The 20031-nt window shown below is 34.5% G+C and overlaps 1 long non-coding RNA gene across 1 annotated transcript in view; it reads right to left on the bottom strand.

The window, feature by feature from the left end:
* LOC116458104 (uncharacterized) overlaps positions 1-20031 on the bottom strand; it is a 399126-nt gene that overhangs the window by 277714 nt on the left and 101381 nt on the right. The window contains exon 3 of the long non-coding RNA XR_004245192.2: positions 10506-10623. This is a non-coding gene — a long non-coding RNA (uncharacterized LOC116458104). The remainder of the gene's footprint in view (positions 1-10505; positions 10624-20031) is intronic.

Genomic DNA, 20031 nt, shown 5'->3' with positions numbered 1-20031 from the left:
TATGTGTTTTTGAATCAGAAAAAATGAGACCTTTTCATGACTATGCTTACAAGTACTTGAATGTTTTCTTCTCTTGTTTTTCTTATATTTTTTAAAAAAGAGCTATTAACACTTACATGCTACAGCTGTGTGGTGGACCAATTTAAGGTGGTCCTTATGATCTCTACCACCTGGTTTTCCTGTCCTTTTATTACCCCTTCCTTTTCAGCATGGAAGGAACCCGTGATATGTTCCTAACTAAAAGAGTATGGAAAAAGTAATGGTACATGACTTCTGTGACTACGTGACATTTTATAATTCTCCATCCTTATAGCAGACTTGCTCTCTTTATTGGCTTGATGAAGAAAACCATCATATTATGGGAGGCAACCACAACAAAGAACTGTGACTTAACTCCCGGATCTAAGGGCCTCAGTCTTACAACTGTGAGGATCACAAACAACCGTGTGAGTTTAAAAAATAACCAGCTCTTTCATATGAAACTGTGGTCCCTGCTGGCACTTTGATTGCAGACTTGTGAAAGCCTGAAGCAGAAGACCTAGTTAAGCAGCGCTCTGACTCAAAACCCACAGAAACTGTGAGATAATAGATTTATTTTTAAGTTGTTAATTTTGTGGTAATTATTATGCAGCAATATAAAACTAACATATATTTTGATGCCTGGAAATGGGTGCTTTTTAAACAAATACTTAAGTAATTTTGAGAAGAATGATAGAGAAAGCCCATATTACCTTGAACAAGTGGCTGGTGAAAATTTGGACCTAGAGGATACTGCTGTTGAGCACTCTGAAGTTATGGATGAACATATTTTGAAAACTAGAGAAAAGGACCTCCTTGTTAAATAGTAGCAGGAAACTTAGCAAAATTGTCCCCTGAAGTTATGTGAAAAGCAGAACTTGTAAGTGTTGAACTTGTTATACAGCTAAAGAAATTCCTAAGCAAAACGTTGCAAGTGCCATCCTGATTGCTTCTTGCTGCTTATAATAAAATGTGAAAGAAGAGAAGTTAATTAAGGGAAGAACTATTAAATCAAAAGGATCTAAGGACTGATAGTTTTGAAAATTCTTGGCCTGTCCTTATGGCAAAGACTGTTAAAATTCAGAAATTTCCTCCACAAATGTGGCATAGAAAAATGGGTGTACCTATACAAACTTTTTCTCAAACCTGAGAAAGATCAAAAGGTCACAATATTCAGTCACAGAGGGCCCTTTCAAGAGATTAAGTGTGTGCTTCATAAATCCTCTCAATCAAACTGTAAGGCCTCTAGGAATCTTGAGGCCCCTCAGCCATCTCAAAATAACCCAAACATAGAGAAAGGATTATCATGAAAAATAAATGTGCACGTGGCCTTTGTATAATGATGTGAACACCATCAAAATCCAGTGAAGACCACCCCTCCACCCAAGATTTTGAGAAAAGTGTTTCAGCAAATCACTGCCAGATGGTACTAAAAATGACAGAGTACAAAATGATGGGAGTCTGTTGGATCTGCAAATGCTACTGGTGCTGAAGCAGGTGGACATACCACTCAGCAGCAAACACATGCAAACCATGTTTTACATTTGTTTTACTATGGACTAAGAGTGAGATGGAAACACCTATTTACAGCATTTATTTTGCAAAGGTTTAAATAATAAGATATTTTTCCACTGACAACATTCACTGGAAGAACTAGTTGTAGAGATTGTGTCATCTACCTGTTCTCAAAGACATTCAAAATTTTTCTGATACCATCCAGTGTTCTCAGTATTTTCTGAGAGGGTTGATTTCAGGGTCTCCTAAAACAGGTAGGAGAAGAAATTACAACCAAGCAGACTTTTGTGACTAATAGTTATTATAAAAAGGCTTTTTGAGAAAGCTGAATTTGTAAATGTTTGCTAACAGCCTGCTTTTCAGCAGAAATCTCCCCAGGGCCAGAGATCAGTATGCAGTTTACAGATGTAGTTGATAAGTCAAACCCAGAAAGCTTTCTGGTAAAAACGGATGTCATGGTTGTTCTCTGGGTTAGGGTTGGTGCCCCACAATAGAAAGAACTGTTTCTGAGGTAGTAGTATAGTTTTTAGATTGCTATTGGTTTGAATGAGTCACTAAATTATTTGATATTGTTTAGCGAGTTCTGTCAAATCCTCCTTACGTAAAAATCTTCGATGGCTTCTTACTACATTGAGAAAATATATTTAAAATTTCATGAGATTTTGCCACAGTATGGTAACTGCCTACACCATTATTATTTTTTCCCTCTTGTCTCTTGCGATGGTCCAACTTCACTATTCTGTTTTGTTTTGTTTATTATTTTAGTTGTTCCAAATGGTCAGACTCATTTCCGGGTTTTCAGGCAATACAATAATTTCTAGCTGAAATGCATATTTATTCTCTTGCCTGAAATAAATACATGCACACGTACACTCATGATATTTTTAAAAGTAATTCCTACTGATTTATTGAGGAAACTTTATTTACTTTCAATGTAAATTTGGTCTTCCTCTTGAAATCTCTAATAAGTAGTGCTTTTCCTTCATTGAACTCATATTTTATCATTATTTACTTGTGAGATTTTAAAAAATCTGTTATTTCTATTGCAGTATAATTTCCATGAGCATAAGGATATTGCCTGCTTTATTTATCATGATTAACCTGTGTAGGTCACTACACATAGAATATATAAAATATTCAATCGATATTCAGGGATAAATTAATAAATGAATACATAAGTGAACCTTTCTTAATGGAAATTTTTGTACAAATATATTTAATATAATTTCTCCATTAGCATTCTTCCTCCTATTTTTGTTATATGACCTAATATTTTTGTAATTTAATAGAAATTTTAAATTCCTGTTTATGTGATTGTACTTTGAAATTCCCATTTAGCCTAATGAAAACAGTAGTTGGCTGCTAGTCACAGGTTTTAGATTTAAACCTTCATCTGTCATCTTCCTGGAACAAATGAACTATAAATAGTTTCTGATTATTTGCATAGTCCAGGGGAGAGCATGGCAGCACTTCTTAATACATTGCATGTAAAAAGATGCATTGTTTAGGAGAAAGGGAAATTGGTATCATTTAAAATTTTATCTACATATTCTCTTTCATGACAAAGTGTACCCAATACTATTAGCTTCTACTTTCCTGATCTTCATTTTTGTTTTTTGAAACTACAGAAATGTAAAAATATCTACCAGCATAATATGAGAGATGCCAGGAAAGATGGGTCCTGGCTCCCCTCATGGCACTCATTAATTTACTTAAATCAAAAAATTTTTCCTTGTTTCATAAGTTTCAATTTTTCATCTGCTAAATAAGTGTAATCCATGTTGACCTAAAGCACAACTACACCAGACCATGCTTTCAGAATCTCTCACTTCTAGTATCTGTCATACTGGCCTGAGAGAGAGACAGCATATCAAAACGGAGCTCCTGCTTAACCATAGAGCACAAGTCTTACCTACATTTAGTATAAATAAAACAAAATTTGAATTGAAACTACAAAATCGACATTTTCTTTGTTAGAATAAATTTAAATAAAAAGTCACCGTAGGTGTCTTCTCTCTCAAGATTTTCATCTTTTTCTCAACCTATCAGTTAGCTGATCTATTTAATATTGGTAAAAAATGGAAATGTTATTTTTAAAAATTGAACAAAGAACTGTATATTTAATTACCCAGGCTTTCAATTCACTTTTTATTTCTCAAATTATACATTCTCATACATAAATAATACATTAAAAGCAGCAAGTGAATGTTCAATCATTTTACAGCCTACTTTTTTCAGAAGTCTGTGAAATACAAATCTCTAAGCAAGAGGAAAGACTCCAGTCTTTACACTTCTAGGTGAACTGATTTGTAGGTAAAAGTTCTAAGAATTGTCATTGTCTGATGCCCACTGGCTGCTTGAAATGCCATGAGTTTATTTTATCCATCCTCCAGTGGGGAGTAGATGTAGACATTGGCAAGAAAGAAGAGTAATTTTAAAGAGGTCATGAAGATCAAAATCTTTGACTTTGGGAGCAAGGTAATGAGGAAGTGCTAGAACTGAGGCTGCCAGGGCTCCTGTTTTGTCTGTGTGAAAAGCTGTACAGCTTTTGGTTTTGCATCTCCTTTGAAATAAGACATCTCTTAAAAGAAAAAAAAAACAACTTCTATTTTAGGTTTGATGGTCCATGTGAAGGTTTTTTACATAAGTGAACTCGTGTCACGGGGTTTGTTGTACAAACTATTTCATCACCCAGGTACGTTATTCAGTACCCAAAAATTTTGTTTTCTGCTCTTCTCCCTCCTCCTACCCTCCACTTTCAAGTTGACGCCAGTGTCTGTTGTTCCCTTCTTTGTGATCATGAGTTCTCATTGTTTAGCTCCGATTTTTAAGTGAGAATATGTGGTATTTGGTTTTCTATTCCTCCATTAGTTTGCTAAGGATAACAGCCTATTAATGTTACTAACTCACAATAAACTAGGTATTGAAGGAACATACCTCAAAATAATAAGAGCCATTTATGACAAACCCACAGCCACCCTCATACTGAATGGGCAAAAGCTGGAAGGATTCCCCTTGAAAACCGGCACAAAACAAGAGGCCCTCTCTCAACACTCCTGTTCAGCATAATCTAGGAAGTCCTAGCCAGAGCAATCAGGCAAGAGAAAGAAATAAAGGGCATCCAAATAGGAATAGAGGAAGTCAAACTATCCCTATTTGTAGATGACATGATTCTATATCTAGAAAACCCCGTAGTCTCGTCCCAAAAGCTCCTTCAGCTGATAAGCAACTTCAGCAAAGTTTCAGGATACACAATCAATTACAAAAGTCACTAGCATTCCTATATACCACCAACAGCCAAACCAAGAGCCTAATCAGGAAAGCAACCACATTCACAATTGCCACAAAAAGAATAAAATACCTAGGAGTACAGCTAATCAGGGAGGAGAAAGATCTCTACAATGAAAATTACAAAACATAGTTCAAAGAAATCAGAAAGGACACAAACAAATGGAAAAACATCCCATGCTTATGGATAGGATGAATCAATTTCATTAAAATGACTATACTGCCCAAAGCAATCTACAGTCAATGCTGTTCCTATCAAACTACCAATGAAATTCTTTACAGAACTAGAAAAAAGTATTTTAAAATTTGTATAGAACCATAAAAGACCCTGCATAGCCAAGGAAACCCTAGGCATTTCTAATAGACCTCATCTCAGGCACCTGCAGGCAATGCTTCTCAATGATTTGGTCGTTAACCATCTGCTTTTGCTATTTAGACTTGGCTTTCCTATATCTGGCTAACCCCAGAATCTCCAGGATGTTTTTACTTAAATACTGGTTGCCAGTAATCATTGCTAAAATGAGTCTGTGCTAGGAGCTCTAGAATCTGTATTTTTAAACATTTCTCCAGAAGCTGACGTAGATAAAATCTCAACATACTGGGTAGAGACTTGAAACACCTGGCTAATCCGGTGCCTCAGAGATGGGTATTGCTTTCTTTTCTTGCAGTTGTAAAATTAATATATAAAATTGTAGAAATCTTAGAAAATACAATTTAAAAATCCCATATTACTCATAAAATCAAAGCATAAATATAATTAATAATTTTATTTTATCTAATATATGCTCTGTTTCATAAAGAATATATTACACATGTATATAGTGTTGTGATATAGGTTCATATTATAGTATACCATTGTGTTATTTAAGATTTAATGAACATTTTCTCATAGCATTAAAAAGTCTTTAAAAATAGAATGCAATAACATTTTTTGATATGTGATTTATGTCATGGCCACTATCGTGTACTATAATTATTTTCTCAGAAAAATACTGTAATTAATGCTTTTAGTTATGAACGTTAGTCTTATTTTCATAGGTAGAAAGTCAAATAACTATTTTCATAGGTAGAAAGTCAAATAAAATGAAAGAGCCATGTGGACCACTGCCAAAGGCCGCACTGAGTTTGTCATTGCCCTGAGAATTTAAAAGGTAAGAAAGAAATGGACAAGGTTGTGTATGAAGGTATTCATGTATAGCTAATAGAATCTTAGATTTCTCGTTTATAGAGAACAACTACAAAAATATGCATCCTCAGCAAGGATGTATTTCATAAGTTAAAAAAAAAAAGTTATGGCTGGGTAATGTGAAATTGCGCATGTAACCTCAGTCTTCCTTTCTGCTTTTCCTTAACTGCTCTTTGTGACACCTACAGGCATTTTCAAAAATTTATTGAAAGCTATCTCAAAGACGTCTAATCTTTGACAAATGATAGTTCGAAGTGCATTTGATTATGAATTTTTTTCTGAGACTAATAATATCAATAATTCCAGTAGTGTGTTTTATAAATCCAGGTGCATCACTGAAGATAATTGATTTGTATCTTTTATGTAGAAATGAAAACAATTTCAAGAACCTTGTGAAAAATCTTGAGTCACTACTCATGAGATAAGCTGTCAAGATCAGCTAATCAGCTAATCTCAGCTCTACTGAGAATGTGAAATTTCTTTGCATGGCTTTCTTTTTTCTATTTATATTTGCATTAATCCCTCAATGGCTTATTTTCTGATGATCTTTCTACTTTCAGTGCTTCTCCTAAATAGGATTCTTAATTAAATTGATGACTGTCTATATACTGTTTTGAGAATGCTGGAAAATGGTTAAGAAACACTAGAATTATAAACTGAAATCTAAATATTGCTAAATCTTTTCTGATTGTGAAAAACCTACAATTGGAATAGTATTTACATAAAATAACTGGTATTAAAAATATTATTTGTCACATCTCAGAGTGGACTAAAAATTTAAAAAGTGACCCTAGAAGAATTTATTTTAGTGATTAGTTTTTAATAATAATTTCTAAGGCAGTGAAGTTGTTTTAACTGGAAAATAGAACCAGAGGGTGAGAAGGAAGTAAAAATAAAATGGAAATGACATTTAATCAACATGTGCCTGTTGTGAAAGATAGGCTAGCAGAATGAAGATGGTTCCACTTAATTTCCTGGGAGTGGCCTCAGGCTCCCAGCAGACTTTGTGTATACCCAGCGTGCTAGGCTGGAATAAGCAGATGAAGGTGTCCTGGATGGGCATCCATCTGCAGGCTTGCTAATTATAAAAGAGAGCTGGTCTTAACTGATGAAATGCTGCAAACACTAACTTTTGACAGTGAGAGAGGATTTTGAAATTAGCAGGGCTACTTTAGTCTTCAACTAAATCTTATCAGGTAACACAGGTGACAGTTAAATCATTCTCAGCAAGGCAGGGCTTGCTGCTCCAAATGTGTGGTTTTCTCATAGTTTTGTCCTTTGAAATAACCCTCCGCAAAGAATGGCCTCTACATGTTTGTAAAGAGAGTAGCTCTAGACTATAACTAATTCCTTAGCCTGCTAACTGTACTTACATTACATGAACAAATAGATACATTTTGCAATCAGGTTTTAAAAATTATACACTCATAGGTTTAAAAGGAACTTTCTTGTTTCTCAAGAAAACTTGGAGAATCCATGTAGTTTTCCTAAGGCCAAGCAACTAATATGAATCAGAGCTGGTGTTGGAACCCTGGTCTCCTTACCCCAAGTTTATTTAATTTTATCAAACCATACTGACACCTGCTTCAAGTATTTGATGAGAACAGAATGTCAGTTGCTCCTGCAATTCACAAAATCTTAAACAACCGTAATGGCTTTCAATGAATGTTGACTTGTATGAATTCAAGCTACTATTACCCTGTGATAGAATTCTTATATCACAATACCAAATGCTGATAAAAAATAATGGTAAGTGGACTTTGTTTTAACAGCAGTCCACATTCCATAAACATCATTCTACTAAGACATTTTAAGTTTCATTCTGAATATATATGGCAAATCATTTGCATCTTTTATAGAATTTCTTCTAAAATATTTCCAATCTAAAATACCTCAAACTTGCCTTCCCCATGTTTGTATATTTTATCACCAACACTTTGCATGCCTCCTACTCATTTATGTGATTTTGATTCCTGCAACTCTGTGTTCACACTGAAGAAAAAGGCAAGGATTTTACACTACATTTCCAAAATATTTATTCCTTTAGAACTTTGTTCTCGTCCCCCTGCCCCTACATTCATTTATTTATCAGTTGCTCTTATTTCACAGACATGTATTATTGCCTGTTTTTCAAAATAATGAAGAAATGAGCAGCTGTGTAACATAAGGCACATCTGCTTCAGAATAAGGGTTTAACATTTTTCTCACTATTACAATTAATACAATATATCAGTTAACTTGAAATCTCTTAATGTGTTCTATATATTTTTAAATTTATTTGCAAATGCTGTATCATATGGTATTTACACATTATATGGTATTAAGTTGGAGAGCTTCTTATAGTGAGACCCAAAGTCTAACTGTCTGTCTCTTAGTAAGAGAAACTGGGGAAATCCATTAAGTATATAGGGCTCATGAAGTTACTATTTAACTTATCAAAACAGTAATACAACGGTACATTCAGGAGTTTTATGGGAAGAAATTGCCTAAATCCATCACTTAGCAACAACAGTTTCTCACTGAATAACTTGTTACATTGAGAAAAATAAGGATTGTTATTATGTTTTTTAGTACAATGTTTTTCATGTCAAGCAATAATAGTAAACATCCAAATAATTGTATCCAAATAATATATATTAGTATAATCAATCATATTAAACTACTTTTTTCAGTCATAACTAAAGATCTCCCAGTTTCCCAATTATTTTTTGACTGCTCTGCAGGGCCACTATCATGACAAATTGTGTCCACATATGTATGAGATTGTTTCTGAACTCTAGTCTGTGTCACTGGACTATGTTTCTATCCTTGCACAATTATCATAGCACTTTTTAAAACCATATGTTTATAATGAAACTTTGTATTGTGTTTCCCAATTTTCCACAGTCTCTCTTGTATTCAAGTCCTATCAGCTGCTTGAATATCTCCCACAGATCACCCCTCCAATGCCCTCTAGTCAAGCTGGCTCTTATTCATACTTTATGCCTCAGCAACAATTTAGCTCTTCTAGCAAGTTGTACTAATTCCTTATTAACTATCTGGAATGACTTTACCAAAAGAGATGTCAGGCCACTATTATGATGAATTATTTGAAATTAGAGAAATCTAAATAAATACGGAAAATATGTAACATTTATGGATTTGAAGGTTTATATCATCAAAAAGATTTGCTTTCCCCAAACAGGATTTATAAGCTAAATGCAGTACCAAGAAAAATCTCTAGTTGTCTTTTTTCAGAGAAACTGAAATGCTAATTCTTAAATTTATATAAAAATGCAGAAATAATAATCAAGATAGTTTTGAAGAGAAAAAAGTTATAGCACTTAAACTACCCAGACACAAAGCTTCATTATAAACATATGGTTTTAAAAAGTCCTATGACAATTGTGCAAGGATAGAAACATAGACCAGTGGCACAGATTAGAGAGTCCAGAAACAATCTTATACCTATGTGGACATAATTTGTCATGATAGTGGCCCTGCAGAGCAATCAAAAAAGAACAATATTGTCAAGATGAAACAAAATATTAACATCAGCCCTTTTCTCATAATGATAAACAAAAATCAATCAAATATGTTTTTTAGCTATAAAAAAAGAACTGTACAGCTTTCATGACTTTAGGATAGGCGTAATTTTCCTAAACAGGATATAAAAAATAGTAACTATAAATAAATTCATTGATAAAATAAACTATACTAAAATTAGAAACTTCTTTTCATCAAAAGACACAATTTGGAGAGTATAAAGGCAATTTATAGAATTAGAAAATATTTAAAATACTGAATATAATTAGCAAAGGACTTGTATCATTAACAATAAAAAAATACTTCTACAAATCAAGAAGGAAAAGACAATAACTCTAACAGACAATGAGCAAGAGACCAGAAGAGGATATCCAAATTACCAATAAATGTATGAAGAGGCTCTCAATGTTATAAAATAAGAGAAGCACAAATTAAAGTCACCATGCTATATCTGGACACATTCATCAGAAAGGGTAAAGTTAGAGAGATTGACAACACTAAGTTTTGGCAATGATGTGTGGCAAGTAGACCTTTCACATGCAGCTTATAGAAGCATAAAAAGGTACAACCACTTAAGAAAAAATATGTGTAGCTTTCTAGTACAGCTAGATATGTATATACATATTTACAAATGTATGTATATACATATGTACATATGTATGTATATACATATGTACATATGCATGTATATACATATTTAATGTACATAAATATGTATGTATATACATATGTACATATGTATCCACAGAAATGCCATGGAAAAATTGTTGCCATAAGTTATTCACAGTTGTTTCATTATTACCTTTTAATGATCCTTAATAACCTTAAGGATCTGTAGTGATGTCCCCTCTTTGATTTCTGATACCTTCTCTCCTTTTTCTCTCTCTCTTTTCTGTTTCTCTCTCTCTCTCTCTCTCAGTATTTCACAGCAACTGCTTTACTATAAGCTTCTCCAGAATTCCTTGTGTCTTACCTTGTTTCTTTCTGGCTTAGCTCTTTATTATGCAGACCCAGGTAGCTTCTGCCTTTTCAGTGTTCTTTTTCTCTGCTTCCCAGATTCTTCATAATCATGAAAGTTTCTGGGTTTTACCCTGCAAGTAGGAAACCTCATCTTTAGAAATCAGGGAATTACAAAAATTCACAATTGAACATCTCTTTATCCTTTTTTATATTTAGACTAACATGGCAAATTTTCCTAATAAAATTCATGTATGGAAAGAGTAACAACTGAAAACAGCCATCAAACAACCTTTAAACTTTTGGACAAATTTGGGAAGTAGAAACTACAGAAAGGAAAAAAAAAAAAGGTCATGGAAATTTTCATGGGGAACGTGACTTTTTTTGGTGGCAGATGAGCAGAATGCAGGACTTTATAGAGTAAAGAAAAGGAAAGAACCCAGTATTAGATAAATGAAGAAGAGGACCCAATCGGGAAAAAGTAAACATTTTATTTTCCAGTTTTTCCTGTGCAAAGCTTTTTCTTACCTCCAAATGCTTAAAAAGAGTCTTGTGAAGAGAGAGAATAGTAATACTCTTTCATGGTTTAGCTGGCTTTGTTTGCTTTGTTTGTAGCCTAATTACCCAGATGGGAGAATGAAATTTTGTTTAAGTGACAGGTATATCATGTTAAACTATTAAGTCATCAAAATAAAGGGTTAGAACATAGAGATGATCATAGAAAGTTTGCATTTAAACAGTTTTTATTTTTTATTTTCTATAAACTGTTTTAGTAACACAATTTTTAAAAAAGTACTTTGGTTTTTCTCTTTCATTGCAGTTCTTATTTTCTTATAATAACTCAGCAATACTCAGGATTTCTAAATCACAAAGCTTCTTTTGATAACACAGCATAGTAATTCCCCTTCATTAATACTGAGTCTTAATTATTTGCAACATTCACATATGGCACTTTCAACATGTTTCTGTTCATTCATGACTCATTCTATCAGGTCAAGTATGAGTCTAAAAACCACTAGAATTAAGCCATAGTAGAAATTCAGTAACAATAACTTCCCCCAGAAATGGAAATAGGCACACAGAGGTTATGTTACAAGCCTAGAAGGAGTTGTGTATTGGTGGAGAGAAGAGAATTAAAATATGCATTCAAAGTAATGATTATGGTGTGATAACATGACACCTAATCTCCCACAGAGGGGAAAAAAACATTAAATGCCTTCATGTTACTATAGTGCTCATGATTAAAAGCTTTGGATATGAGTGTTCTCCTATAGCAAGTTAAGCAATTTAAAGCTAGAGTAATTTTGGAGGAAGATCTCAATGGCAAACTCTGGCAAAGTCCCAAGAGTGCTTTATATTATTTTGTATGGTACAATAATTCAGAAACAAGCTTAATAATCTCAGGGTTGGATTTGAGGAATTTTAATTTCTTTTAATTTACAAAGCAATAATGAATGTGTACATAAACATTCTGGGTAAATAAGCTCTTCTAAAACTGTTAATGCTATTAACATTATATATTGCATCTGTTAGCATAATAAAACTTTGGATTCATTTTTATGATCCAATATATGAGATCATTTATTTAGTCATTACCAAAGAATTTATTGTATAGCAACTATGGCAAAGTTTTTGTTTGAGGAAGTGAATGTAAAGATTCATAAAATACATTTTATGCTGTCAGGAGTCATAGTCTATTATATTGGTTTGCAATTTTGTAGTCATTAGTGCTGTTTACTATCATTCTAGACAAATAGTAGGATAGAACTTCTGAGATTCCTTGGAGTTAGGCATGGACTTGCGACTTGCTCTCACTAATAAAATGTAAGATGGAGTGTCTTGTGTTACTTGTATGTGAGGACTGTTCCTTTACTTATATATATATGCACTTTAAGTTCTGGGTTACACGTGCAGAAGGTGCAGTTTTGTTACATAGGTATACATGTGCCCTGGTGGTTTGCTGCACCCATTAACCCATCACCCACATTAGGTATTTCTCCTTATGTTATTCCTCCTCTGACACCCCACCTCCTGACAGGCCTCAGTGTGTGATGTTCCCCTCCCTGTGTCCATGTGTTCCCACTGTTCAACTCCCACTTACGAGTGAGAACATGCGGTGTTTGGTTTTATGATCTTGTGATAGTTTGCTGAGAATGATGATTTCCAGCTTCATCCATGTCCTTGCAAAGGAGATGAACACATCCTTTTTTATGGCTGCATAGTATTCCATGGTGTATATGTGCCAGATTTCCTTAATCTAGTCTGTCACTGATGGACATTTGGGTTGTTTCCAAGTCTTTGCTATTATGAATAGTGCCACAATAAACATACGTGTGCATGTGTGTTTATAGTAGAATGGTTTATAATCCTTTGGGTATATGCCCAGTAATGGGATTGCTGGGTCAAATGGTATTTCCAATTATAGATCCTTGAGGAACCCCCACACTGTCTTCCACAATGGTTGAACTAATTTACACTCCCACCAACAGTGTAAAAGCGTTCCTATTTTTCCACAACAGCATCTGTTTTTTCCTAACTTTTTAATGATCGCCATTCTAACTGGTGTGAGATGGTATCTCATTGTGGTTTTGGATTTGCATTTCTCTAATGACAAGTGATGGTGAGCATTTTTTCATATGTCTGTTGGCTGCATAAATGTCTGCTTTTGAGAAGTGTCTGTTCATATCCTTTGCCCGTTTTTTGATGGGGTTGTTTGTTTTTTGCTTGTACATTTCTTTAAGTTCTTTGTAGATTCTGGATATTAGCCCTTTGTCAGATGGGTAGATTGCAAAATTTTTCTCCCATTCTGTAGGTTGCCTGTTCTCTCTGATGATAGTTTCTTGTGCTGTGCAGAAGCTCTTTAGTTTAATTAGATCCCATTTGTCAATTTTGGCTTTTGTTGCCATTGCTTTTGGTGTTTTAGACATGAAGTCTTTGACCATGCCTATGTCCTGAATGGTATTGCCCAGGTTTTCTTCTAGGATTTTTATGTTCCTAGGACTTACGTTTAAGTCTTTGATCCATCTTGAGTTGATTTTTGTAAAAGGTGTAAGGAAGGGGTCCAGTTGGCTGAATAGGAACAGCACCGGTCTGCAGCTCCTTTACTCTAAACATGGCAACAATTAAAGTTCCAAATATGAATGCTTTATCAGTCTGGATCCTTGATTAGAACAATATAAAGCACAGCCCTCTGACACTCTAATCTAATCTTTGATTAGAACAATATCAAGCAGAGCCCTCTGCCATCCCAAGATGGCCATGAAATCCAAGCAAGAAATAAATTAACATTTGCTACTTTCAGGTTTAAATTTTATTGCTGCAGCTGCTATTATAACATAGCTCACTATATCATTTTTTTTTCTTTTTTAACTAAGTTGTTATACTATAAGTAGCCTCCTCTGTCTTCATGGTGGTTCTATCTAGGAAATAATCTGTGTTCTAGGTTCTATGGACATGGATCAGGGCCATGTCCATACACACACAAGGTCGGGAAAGAGAAGGCATAGGCCTTCCTCATAGGGAGGGAGTGGAGCTATGTGGGTAGTTGACAATCTGGGAACAGTATGCAACTAGGAGAGATTGAATATAGAACAAGGCACAAAACAAACAGATGTCAAAGGGAGCCTGAGTAACCAAAGAAAACCGAGGACAGAAGAAGAGATTGAAAAAGTATTATAATTGCAAAAGAGATTCAGGACTCCAAGAGATAAGAGGATGAGGAAGGAGAGGATGTAGGATCAGACAGAATGAGGAGAAGCTAGTGCAAGTTGTGCATAGAAGTATTAACATCTGTATCAGCTAACATTTATTGAGCATTTATTATATGCCACATATTTTGCTCAGCATGTGCCATATTAACCTCATTTAACCCTTATAACAACTTTATGAGTTAAGCACTATTATTTCTCACACTAAAAATAAATAAATTAAAAATCAGAAAATTTGAATAATTCATCTAAAATCATAGAACTTTTTTTTTTTTTTTTTTGAGACAGAGTCTCGCTCTGTCACCCAGGCTGGAGTGCAGTGGCGCAATCTCGGCTCACTGCAAGCTCCGCCTCCCGAGTTCACGCCATTCTCCTGCCTCAGCCTCTCCGAGTAGCTGGGACTACAGGCGCCCGCCACCACGCCCGGCTAATTTTTTGTATTTTTATTAGAGACGGGGTTTCACCGTGGTCTCGATCTCCTGACCTCGGGATCCACCCGCCTCGGCCTCCCAAAGTGCTGGGATTACAAGCGTGAGCCACCGCGCCCGGCCAGAACTTTTAAGAGAAGCTAGGTTTCAAATCATTTTAGTGTTTTTCCTGAGTCAGTACTAATAACTGCAAGTGTTACATTTTCTAAATTAAAATGACAAGAAAGACATCAAAGTACTTTCTATTACTAGGAATTGTAGAAAGACCTCTAATTTTTTTTGTATTTGCCCAGATTTCAGGTTTCAAGACTGTCATTCTCATTTCATATCTCTCTATCTAATTTAGTTCCCACCAGCTTCTTATACCAATTCTACCTTTACTGGTATTTGTGTAAGACAACGGTATTCAAAGAATCATTGTTCATGAGGAATTGTTGACTTGTACTTGCTCAGCCTGAACTGCAGAATCTGTAACAATCAGGTAGAAGCCATGACATTCCATGGTCTTTTATAACTCAGAAAGTTATAAAGGAAGGAAAAATAATAATAGTTGCTGAAAAGGCTAAATTTACTCTTGAAAAAAGAAGTATATACATTTTTACCTCTTTATTTATAAATAATAATTATTTTTTAATTTGTCATTTCTGATATTGGTGCCTGTTTTTGTTGCTGCTACACTTGATTTTCCTCAGCTACTCTAGTAGGAGTATAGTTTGTTGTCTTGTGTATCTGTAAGTCCATTTTTGCTTCAGGTAGTTATTACAGAGCCTTACATTTTATACATTTTCTTACTTTTAATATTAAGCATTTGATAATTGAATTCTTTGGAAGATATTGCTTTTCAAATATCCTCTCATTCCTCAGCAGCACAAATAGTTGATAGTAAGCCATTGAATACCTACAATATATGGAGTATCTATGCAAAATGTTTGCTGCAGCTACCTAGGTTTCTCTTTTTTGTTTGGTTTCTTGTTTTTGTCTTTGAATCTATGTTTCAGCAATAGGAAGGGTCATAAGACTTGTCTAGTTTGGCATGTAGAATAGAAAACCTTCTGAGTTGATATAAAAAGTTAGTAATTCTCTCTTGAACCCAGGAGGCAGAGGTTGCAGTGAGCCGAGATCACACCACTGCACTCCAACCCGGGCTACAAAGCGAGACTCGGTCAAAAAAAAAAATGTTAATGATTCTGTATTATTTTCAAATTTCACTGGTAATCTGTTTTTCACCTTAAGATTTCACAACCCAAAATTTTGCTATGTAATTATGTCAGGACAAGTATGTGTTTGGAATACAGCAGCACCGCTTTGAACAGGGATGGTAAATGAGATCCATTTACCAAGCCAGTGTTAGTAATTTGGGAGTGACTACCTTGCCCAGCCTCAAAAGAAAATGAGTGCAAAAATCCATTACATGTCTGCCACAGTTGTAGGACGGAAAATGACAACTTGGATGCACCGCCATTTCTCAAATACATTTGGGACATGGTAATGTTAATTTATAAAGAAAATCCCTTTCTCTTAATTTCTGTTTTAAACTTTAAAATTTTTTAAAAGAACTTTAAAGTTATATATAATATATCCTCATTTTGAAATATACAACTTGATTTTTTTTTTTTTTTTTTTTTTTTTGGAGGGGTTCTTGGTTTTTTTTCCGGGTTGGGGATGGGGGGGGCTTGGCTCACTGCAAGCTCCGCTTCCCGGGTTCACGCCATTCTCCTGCCTCAGCCGCCTGAGTAGCTGGGACTACAGGCGCCCGCCACCATGCCCAGCTAATTTTTTGTATTTTTTCAGTAGAGACGGGGTTTCACCATGTTAGCCAGGATGGCCTCGATCTCCTGACCTCGTGATCCGCCCGCCTCGGCCTCCCAAACTGCTGGGATTACAAGTGTGAGCCACCGCGCCCGGCTGATATTGTAATTTAACCACAAAAACAAGGAAAGGAAAAAAGCCCTACACCTATAAGAAAAACAGAAGTAAAGGAAATGTTGGGTGAAGTGTCTACATCAATCTCTGGCCAGACTTACTGCTATTAATAGAGAAGGTCTAAGCCAATTATCATCGTGGTATAGGAAGCTAACTCTCGATCCATTTGTCAGCCACAGCAGAGTGTGCTGTACAAAATTCTGCGATTCTTCCATGTTCCAAAAAAAGAAAGGAAAAAAATATCCATTTGATGAACACAAGAAAAATCCTCGCCAACAAGAGTAACAAAGGGTGTTATCTGTCTTCTACTACTATTCATTGATTCTTATGATCTTAGATGAATCATGTCATTTTGCTCAAGTATAATCTCTTCATTTCCTATTTTTATTCTCGGTAACATTCTGATTAGCACTGATGCTAGCTCTTGCAATGGAATGATATATTTATTACAATGATCAATATGAAATAAGTAGGATAAGCCCATGCAGAGTTGATAGTCTGTGGCAGGCTCTCAGATGGAAATCATTAATATAATTAATATGAAATCAATTTGAGAAACACACTATAATTTCCTGTGTAAGTCTTTTAATTATTGTTTTTTTCTTTTGGAATAAAAACAACTAAATATTCACTAATTATCTCATTTCATAAATGATGTTCTCATTGAACTCGTCAATAAGCTCTCAGATGATAAATATCAAATGATCTTAGTGAGAAACAACTGTTCAGTATTGGAAGCATCCCAATAAAGTATTTTATGTGATTTAAAACTGACAATATTCTTTCACCAAAGAACAAAGATTAGGCACTTTTCTTTAGGAAATTGTTTGCTTTAAAAGTACTTAATTTTTAGTGCATGTTTCATTTACCTTTGACCATCAATATAATCAAATTTGGGTTCGAATACTAGGCATGTGACCTAGGGTTGTTCCTTAACCTTTCTGAGTCTTAGGTTTTGCATTCATCAATGTGTATCTCATAAGGTTTTTGTGAGAATCAAAATAATGCAAGAATATAAAATAATAGAATGAATATAGCTGGATAATTGACTGCATAGATAAGCTCTGTAAACAAATAGACCTGGCTTTGACCTAGAATTCATCACTTAATAACTCTGTAGACTGGATGTGTAGCTGGTATAAAAAACCTTAGTGTTTTCACTGGCAAAGTGAGAATAATAGTAGTACCTACCAACAGGGTATGATGTTTCTGAAATAATGCGTACAAAATACTTAGTGTGGTGCCATGTGCGCAGTCTTCGAATCAATGCTTGCTATTAACACTTTTGTTGTAGAAATCAAAATATAATAGACGTTCTTTTTTTAATTTTTAAATTCCTTCTTCATCATTCATCTGCCTTGGGAATGCCCAGCTTCAGCCCAAGATTTCTTTCTTTCCATTACTTCTTCATACTGATCTTACAAAGCTCCACTTTCTTGTCATCAATTTTCTTTTCAGTTGTCAGTGACCTCCCCACCTCTCACCCCCATATGTCTAATACATTATATCTAAGCTCTAGGAGATAAAGTTGTGCGTTGTCCCAGTGGCTTTGGTAGCATCCTGCATACAGTATGTAAAGAATAAGGCTTTGGAGAAACATAATTTACTTTAAGCCTTAACTTTTTTCCATTTGTAAGAGAAAAATACTATTAATACATATGATGTAGGTTTCTGAACTGTTGGAATAAGATAACAAAGCTCTTAACACAGTATTTGGTGCATTGCATGTGTTTGGCAAAAGGTAGCTAATTTTACTCTTACTGCTTAACAACTCCAATTTTAGAAAGTGTCTCCTTATATTTCTTCAAGGTTTGCCTACCTCTTTTACCTGCTCTTTGGTTTTACACTTATCATGTGAAGCAACATGGAGTTTTTTGTCCCTTTAGATTGAACAGTTCTTCAAAAGGTGATTTCCTAATAAAAATGTTGAAATAGCACAATATATTTGGTTTTTACTATGGAACAAAATACTATTTGTATCAAATAAAATAGAATTTCCTCTCCAATAATTTATGACATTTTTATAAAGATAAATATATACCTCCCAGTCAAGACTGATTATTACCGATCAGTAATAATTTGAAGGAAATCACTAATGAAAAAATATAGAATGGGAGAAGTCTGTCTCGAGTAGGAGTATTATTCTCACGTGTGTTACCTCTGCAGTTCAACACTTTGTCCAGGCAGTTATATTAAGAACCATTATGTCTAGCAAAGATAGCAAAAGCAGAGGAGATTTCTTAAAATATAATGCAAGCAGCATGTACCAAATGTCATTTTTTCAATTTCCACAAATTCCTGAAATAAACCTTAAAATGTACAGAAAACACCAGGGCATGAAATTATTCACAAGGATTTGTTTTCACAGCTCCTTTAGAGAACAGGAGGATGTTTTAACAGTTGAGAATCCCCAGAGATCCACTATGTGTTTTCTTTGCATCTTTATATCAAAAGGCCAGAAGTAGGGTAAACCAAGTAAGGTACCTACAGTGTGAAATTTAAGGGACAATTGCTCTCATCTTGTTTCATGGAGTTATACTGATATCCTGATTATCATTGATGGGCATTTATAAAATCTAACTGTTAGACTTGCTAGTTTCTTCTTTGGAGGCAATTTATTATCATACAAATTTGTATGTCCCTCAAGCATCATTTGCACTTATGTTCCCTGAGGCAAAACCAACAGAGCTCCCCTGAAAAATGCTGCCTCCCTTCTCCCCTTCCTGCTACAATTTTGCATATTTTTTACATTCCTATTTGGATCTGGTGACTTAGAAGTTAAACAAAATAACACTAGTGATGATAAATATGTTTTTAATAGTTTATGCTAGCCACTCTTTAAAACACTATGCATATTTTGACATTTAATTTTCTTAATAACGCTATGCGTTAAGAATAATTATCATCCCCATTTCAATATGTTGCATGTAGGATAAGTAACTGCCCAAGGTCATGTGTCCACAAGGGGCAGGTTTGTTATGGCATCTGTGCTCTTAATCATCAAGCTATTCTGCCTCTTAAAATACACCTTTAAAAAAATCGGTTGTTGTATTACACCAAAGTATTATGGTTTATCTTAGTATTTTTTAGCTGCATGTTTATGCTATATATTGAGTTTTATTGATGTTACCGTTGTTTGCTGCTGTTGCTTTTTTCTCTTTTTTCTTTTCCTCCATTTGAGTGATTATTCCACCCTTGCTGGGATCTTATGGCTAAGATATTTTAACTATATTGAAGTGAATCCAAGTTCTGGAGTTTAAACCTTGTTTTTTAATGGGTATTATTGCTTGAAACCTCAAGAGGTCAGAAGCAAGCACTTCCCAGAAATCACTCATACATAATAGTCCAGACAGGGTAGTTTAAACATAGAGTTTACAAATACTTGTACTATGAAATTTTTAACTATATCTATACCAGTGAAGCATGATAAATTATATATTTCTGTGGGAACTTTTCTTTGATTCTATTTATGGGAAAAGTCCAA

Source organism: Hylobates moloch, unplaced genomic scaffold, assembly GCF_009828535.3.
Source record: "Hylobates moloch isolate HMO894 unplaced genomic scaffold, HMol_V3 SCAFFOLD_3, whole genome shotgun sequence".
Taxonomy (NCBI): Eukaryota; Metazoa; Chordata; class Mammalia; order Primates; family Hylobatidae; genus Hylobates; species Hylobates moloch.
The sequence above is the reverse complement of the archived record's forward strand: the minus strand, read 5'-3'. Positions and strand labels throughout refer to the sequence as shown.